This window comes from Bubalus bubalis, chromosome 7 (assembly GCF_019923935.1).
Source record: "Bubalus bubalis isolate 160015118507 breed Murrah chromosome 7, NDDB_SH_1, whole genome shotgun sequence".
Lineage (NCBI taxonomy): Eukaryota > Metazoa > Chordata > Mammalia > Artiodactyla > Bovidae > Bubalus > Bubalus bubalis.
This window is the reverse complement of record NC_059163.1, coordinates 29,736,616-29,742,707: the sequence shown is the minus strand read 5'-3', so window position 1 is coordinate 29,742,707 and position 6,092 is coordinate 29,736,616. Positions and strand designations below refer to the sequence as shown.

The 6,092-nt window shown below is 38.0% G+C and overlaps 1 non-coding gene across 1 annotated transcript; it reads right to left on the bottom strand.

Moving 5' to 3' along the window:
• Positions 1-5,259: 5,259 nt before the first annotated feature.
• TRNAC-GCA lies at positions 5,260-5,331 on the bottom strand. Its single transcript has one exon. It is a non-coding gene; the product is annotated as a tRNA-Cys (tRNA).
• Positions 5,332-6,092: the final 761 nt, after the last annotated feature.

Sequence of the window (6,092 nt, the reverse complement as noted above, 5' to 3'; positions counted from 1 at the left end):
TCTCTAATAACCCCACCTTTGGACGGGATCAAAAAGTCACCTTTCCAGAAGTGTTCTGAGGAACTAAGTACAAGAGACTAAATATTATTTCATTGCTCCTTTTGCTCAGAAAATCCCAAGGGTTTTGAAAGCTATAAGCCAGGAACTATGGATGAGAACCAAATATATGTGAGAGGACCAAATATACATTTCCCCTATAAATTACAGTTTGGCAATGACATGGCCTAGTAGTTATAGCTATTCTTATTAGAGAAGCCTTCAGAATTATCAGATTACTTTGCACTGATTCCATGGTCTTCCTCTTGGTAGCTCAAGGAATTCTAAAATAGTAGAATTCGAGATAAAACAGATGAGTATGTAAAATTATTGAATAGAGTTGATGTATTCTCATGGAGAGACAGACATTCAAAATCAGAGATGTGGCATAGTGCTTTTCACATAGCAGACCATTCCATAAATGTACAATAAACTTAGTTAACTGACTCCTACTAATTATACCAACACTTGTATTTTGAAGTGCCATCAAATTTGTTGACTTCAGAATTGTGCTTTTTTTTTTAATAACTGTCAATTCAGTGCTACAAAACATTTGGGAGGTACCTCATAATACCCTTTGTACTGTAAATTAATTACCATTTTAAAATATTAGAATAGGATTCACCATTTTCAATGAGGCTCAATAGGATTTACTGAGGGAGAGACTCAGCAAATTAGCAGTTACTGCTCATAAATTGGGTTCTCTTATAAGCGGAGAATGTAGATTATCTTCCAGTCAGAAATTTACTTAAGTGTTCTACATTTACACTAGAATCAAAGCAAGATGAAAAGGGTTTCTATGGGGGCAAAACTATATTAAAATTACATTTGAGAGAACCCTCCTACTTAAGACTTATTACCGTTAGTTAACAAAGCAATTTCTGTAGTAAAATTGATTAGATTTTTGAGATTAGGATACTCCACTTTTTCCATGCTGTCTGAAAGCAGAGAGTTAGAAGTCTGCTGGGTATTTAATCCAATGACTACACAGAAAACTACAATTCTGCTACATTGTGAGGCACAATATATTTTGCACATCTTTACAGTTTAAACTAACAGGGAGAGTTTATATTTTATTACCAATTTTCTGAAACCTCATATTATTTATCCATTGACTGGAAGTCTTCACAAAATGTTTATGAGGGGTTTGCCTCTTTTTTTTTGAAGAGAAAGAACAAACAAATTTTGTATTCCACTGAGTCTCCAAAAATCATCCCCAATTTTACCTCGTAAAACTTTTCAATAAAATCAATTCTTTAGTTTTCAGGGTATCATGTGTATTCATCAAAGTATCAATTAATGTTCCAGAATAAATTAGAAATAATTTGCACAGAGAAAAGGGGCAAAATAAACAATACACCAAAGCAAATAAAAAATGATTATCAACAATCCTAAACTGTCTCTCCTTAAAAAAACACAACACACAATCTTAGAATTTAGCTTTTTATGAATCAAAACAAAACTGAACCTGAACTTTGGTCTGAAATTTTTGCGTTTTTATTCAAATAGATTTTAGCCAGATGAAAAACCCGAGTAATCAAGCTAGAAATTGTTACTGCTCTTATTTGGCTGCTATTATTACAAAAGCTCACTTTTTTAAGACAGAAAAAAAAATTCACTAAAATTTATATCTAGGGTCCTTATTCTGTTATTTTCACACTAAACAAAGCAAGAACCCAGAAGTTACCACTATTCTGGAAAATTCCAATAATAAATTCTTACTATCTATGATGTTATGCTAACTCGCATCAGTCATGTCTGACTCTTTGTGACCCCATGGACTAAGCCTGCAGGCTCTTCTGTCTGTGGGATTTCTCAAGCAAGTTGGCCATTTCCTTCTCCAGAGTATTTTCCTGACCCAGGGATCTAAATTACATCTCCTGCATTGCAAGTGGATTCCTTACCTCTGAGCCCCAGTGTTAGTCCCTTAGTTGTATACCCATGGACTGGAGCCCACAAGGCTCCTCTGTACATGGAATTCTCCAGGCAAGAATACTAGAGTGGGTTGCCATTTCCTTCTCCAGGGGATCTTCCTGACCCAGGGATGGTATCCCCATCTCTTATGTCTCCTGCATTGCCAGATAGGTTCTTTACCACTAGTGCCACCTGGGAAGCCCATAAATGCTTACTAGAGACAGTTCAAATGTGAAATTACATGATAATTTTAGCAGTCATATACCATCCCAGAAAAAACTTTTGCCATAAATGTAACAACACAGAATCAAATATTCTAATGATATTTTAATGCTTTGTACACATTGGGAAAAAAGTATAAAAAATATTTATTCCCCAATTTATTTTCCAATTATTCAAATTGTTAATTCATAAAAAATAACATGAATATAATATATTCATGAGTTTATATGAATATAAACTCTAGCTAATCCTCAAATCTGTTGCCTTAGTTAAAAAAAATTTGCACCACTTGAACTGAATACCTGTTGATGACAATTCATGCTGAAAGCATGTTTCCATTTACTATTGTAGTTTTCTTCCCACTATTACAAGAAATGTTAGAAGTACTAACAAATTTGACCTGTGAGGTTTTTTTAAAAAATGTATGTTGCATGCAACTCCGGTTATTTTAATTCAGTAGATCTACTATGGAAATTTGGCATCCATAGTTTTCCAAAGTTTCACAAATAATTCAGTCTAAACTGTGTCCAAAGACATGCTGTTTAAACTTTTATGTACCTAATAAATGAAGATTCTGATTCAGTAAGTTTGGGCTGGGTCAGTTTTAACAAGTTCCCCAGTGATGGTTACATGCCTGTTCTTCAGAAAACACTGAATTGACAGACCCTAGGACTTACTATTCATAGATAATTACAGAAAATAGAAGCCATTTGACATTAAAACCAGGCAGGAGCTATTTAGAATAGCATCTAATTTTGTCCCCTATTCCTTACTAAACATCCATTACACACAATCAACATATAATTCAGAACTGGGTAGAAATAAATGCAAGAAAGCATCTCTGTGGCATTGATTAGAAAATTAAATGTCCTTTTACTCAAGAATCATGTGCTTTCTTACACAGCAAGTACATTAAATAAAACCAGTTTAAGGAAGGTTAATTATTAATTAAAAAAAGAATCACAGTCCACAGTCTATGATGCTGCTCAGAAATGTTTGGCGCCCATGGGAACTCGGGACCAACATTTCCTTTTGCAGTGCTACACATCTGAACTGCCTACGACCAAGCATGGGGAAATGCTCACGAGGAGCTCTCCATTAGCACTTTACCCAAAATGAGCATCAGAATTCAGGGAACTGTCTGAGATGATTCATCTTTAGGAAAATGAAGATGAAAGACTTAGTTGATGCTGATATTGAAAGACTAACTGCAAGGCACTCTTTAGGACTGTAGTTGTTTTTGTTCAGTCGCTCAGTTGTGTCCAACTCTCTGCGACCCCATGGACTGCAGCACACCAGGCTTCCCTGTCCTTCACGATCCCCCAGAGCTTGCTCAAACTCATGTCCATTGACTCAGTGATGTCATCCAATCATCTCTTCCTCTGTTGTCCCCTTCTCGTGCCTTCAATTTTTCCGGCATCAGGGTCTTTTCCAATGAATCGACTTTTCACATTAGGTGGCCAAAATATTGAGCTTCAGCTTTAGCATCAGTCCTTCCAATGAATATTCAGGACTGATCTCCTTTAGGACGGACTGGTTGGATCTCCTTGCAGTCCATGGGACTCTCAAGAGTCTTCTCCAACACCACAGCTCAAAAGCATCGATTCTTTGGCATTCAGCCTTCTTTATGGTCCTACTGTCACATCCATACATGACCACTGGAAAAACCATAGCTTTGATTAGACAGACCTTTGTCGGCAAAGTAATGTCTCTGCTTTTTAATATGCTGTCTAGGTTGGTCACAGCTTTTCTTCCAAGGAACAAGCATCTTTTAATTTTGTGGTTGCAGTTACCATCTGCAGTGATTTGAGGGACTTCAATTACTCTTACTCTTAGATTAATTACTTATAAGAGTAAGTCTTAAGTACTTTTGGGCTTCTCTGATAGCTCAGTTGGTAAAGAATCTATCTGCAATGCAGGAGACCCTGGTTCGGTTCCTGGGTCCAAAAGATCCCCTGGAGAAGGGATAGGCTACCCACTCCAGTATTCTGGCCTAGAGAATTACATGGACTGTATAGTCCACAGGGTCCCAAAGAGTTGGACACAATTGAACGACTTTCAAACTCTCACTTTTAAGTAATTCTAATATTCTAGCGTATACTTGAAGCCATGGAATTTCTTAGATTCCTGATACCTGCGAATCTCTTATATCCATAGAATGAAAGCGAAAGTGAAGTTGCTCAGTCGTGTCTGACTCTTTGCGACCCCGTGGACTGTAGCCCACCAGGCTCCTCCATCCATGGGATTCTCCAGGCAAGAATATGAATAGGGCCTCATTAAACCTATTTCTGGGTATATAAATGTCCCATTAATCCCTTTGATCACTCTAGAAAATGCTGTTTTTTTCATCTTCTATGAGAATAGATGAAGTGTTCTCATTATTAACATGCGGATACAGGTAAGTCCTGTTAAGAGCATGTTCTGTTAAAGATGTTACCTACCTGTGAAGCAGCACATACTGTTTTATTTTGTTCTATCACTATTCTTTTTACTATATCCTCTCCACCCCCAATCCTGCCACACACACCAAGTTCTGTGTTTCTTTGCTTTGAGGAAAGACCAAAAAGAAAAAGAAATGTCCCACATACAGCTTTTCTTTTGTGTTTTTGTTTCCCCAGCTTAAAGGGACAGAAGTGGGTGACTTCTCATAATTGGTGAAAAAGACAGAATCAGAGATATGGAGCTATCTTATTTCCATAAGGCCTGGGGGAGTTACAGCCCACAGAGTTAGCGAGGCTCTAACTGGGCCTGGAGAAGCTAAAACCCAGCACGTGTGGGTGGCTTACCATACCACAGAGCCTGGTCACAGGGCATCACAAAGGTAACCTGTGCTGCCCAAACCAAGAGGGACCACCTTCTGTATTTTGGTGACTTTGAAATTCCAGGAAGTGAGGGACCAAGTAACTGAGATTGAATTTCCTGCCAGCCTTGATATCTGGAGATTTAAAAATATTTTTGTGTGTTAGGCACTCAGTAGTGTCTGATTCTTCGCAACCCCATGGATGGTAGCCTGCCAGGCTCCTCTCTCTATGAAATTCTCCAGGCAAGAATACTGGAGTGGGTTGCCATTTCCTTCTCCAGGGTATCTTCCCAACCCAGGGATTGAACCTGGGTCTCCTGCATTGCAGGCAGATGCTTTACCGTCTGAGCTAGTAGGGAAGCCCTAAATATGTTTTAGCTAAATTTAAATCAAAGTAACATTTCTTGAACACCCCAATTGCTGCAAAATTATACCTGGTGAACTTACATTTGTCCATTGCAGGCATGAGATTATAATAAGGAGATGGTATCCACCTATAGTTATAACAATATTTAGGAAAGTTTCTAAGTTGAGACTTTGCAAAATTTAGAGAAAAAAAATTATTGAGAGAAATCATACCCCTACAATGGACAGAAAGGGAAAGTTCAAATGTATTTTACCTCGTGGTTATGTAAAAACAAACAACTATAGAATAAACTGCTCTTGCCTTGAACTAGGGAATTGGTGAGACTCTCTGGAGTGGCTAAGCGGCTGTTACCTTAACATTAAATTGGGTCTGGATTTACTTCCTCGAATTTTCCAAGCTTGGCTGATTATTTGTGTGAATCAAGCTGATTTTGTTCCTTGTTCAAAGTGACCAGTCATTTCCTCTATCAAGAGCCTCTTTGCTGAAAGATGTTCTGCTTTGCAACTGCAAATGTTCACGGCCACCTTTAAAATCATTACCAACTAATTTCTCTTGAGTTCCAGTGGTTTCCTCCTTCTTATCAACTTAAAAAATGCCAGCAGTCTATTGTTTTCCTTCTGGGAGAGATGTCTAGGAACTTAGCCCTGGTCATTCTAGCCTGGGGCCCCTTCATCCTGTTGTGGCGGAGGGAGGGACACTTTAAATTCCAGTTGGTAGAAAGAATCAGTTCCAGCTCAGAATCCCAGGTACAAA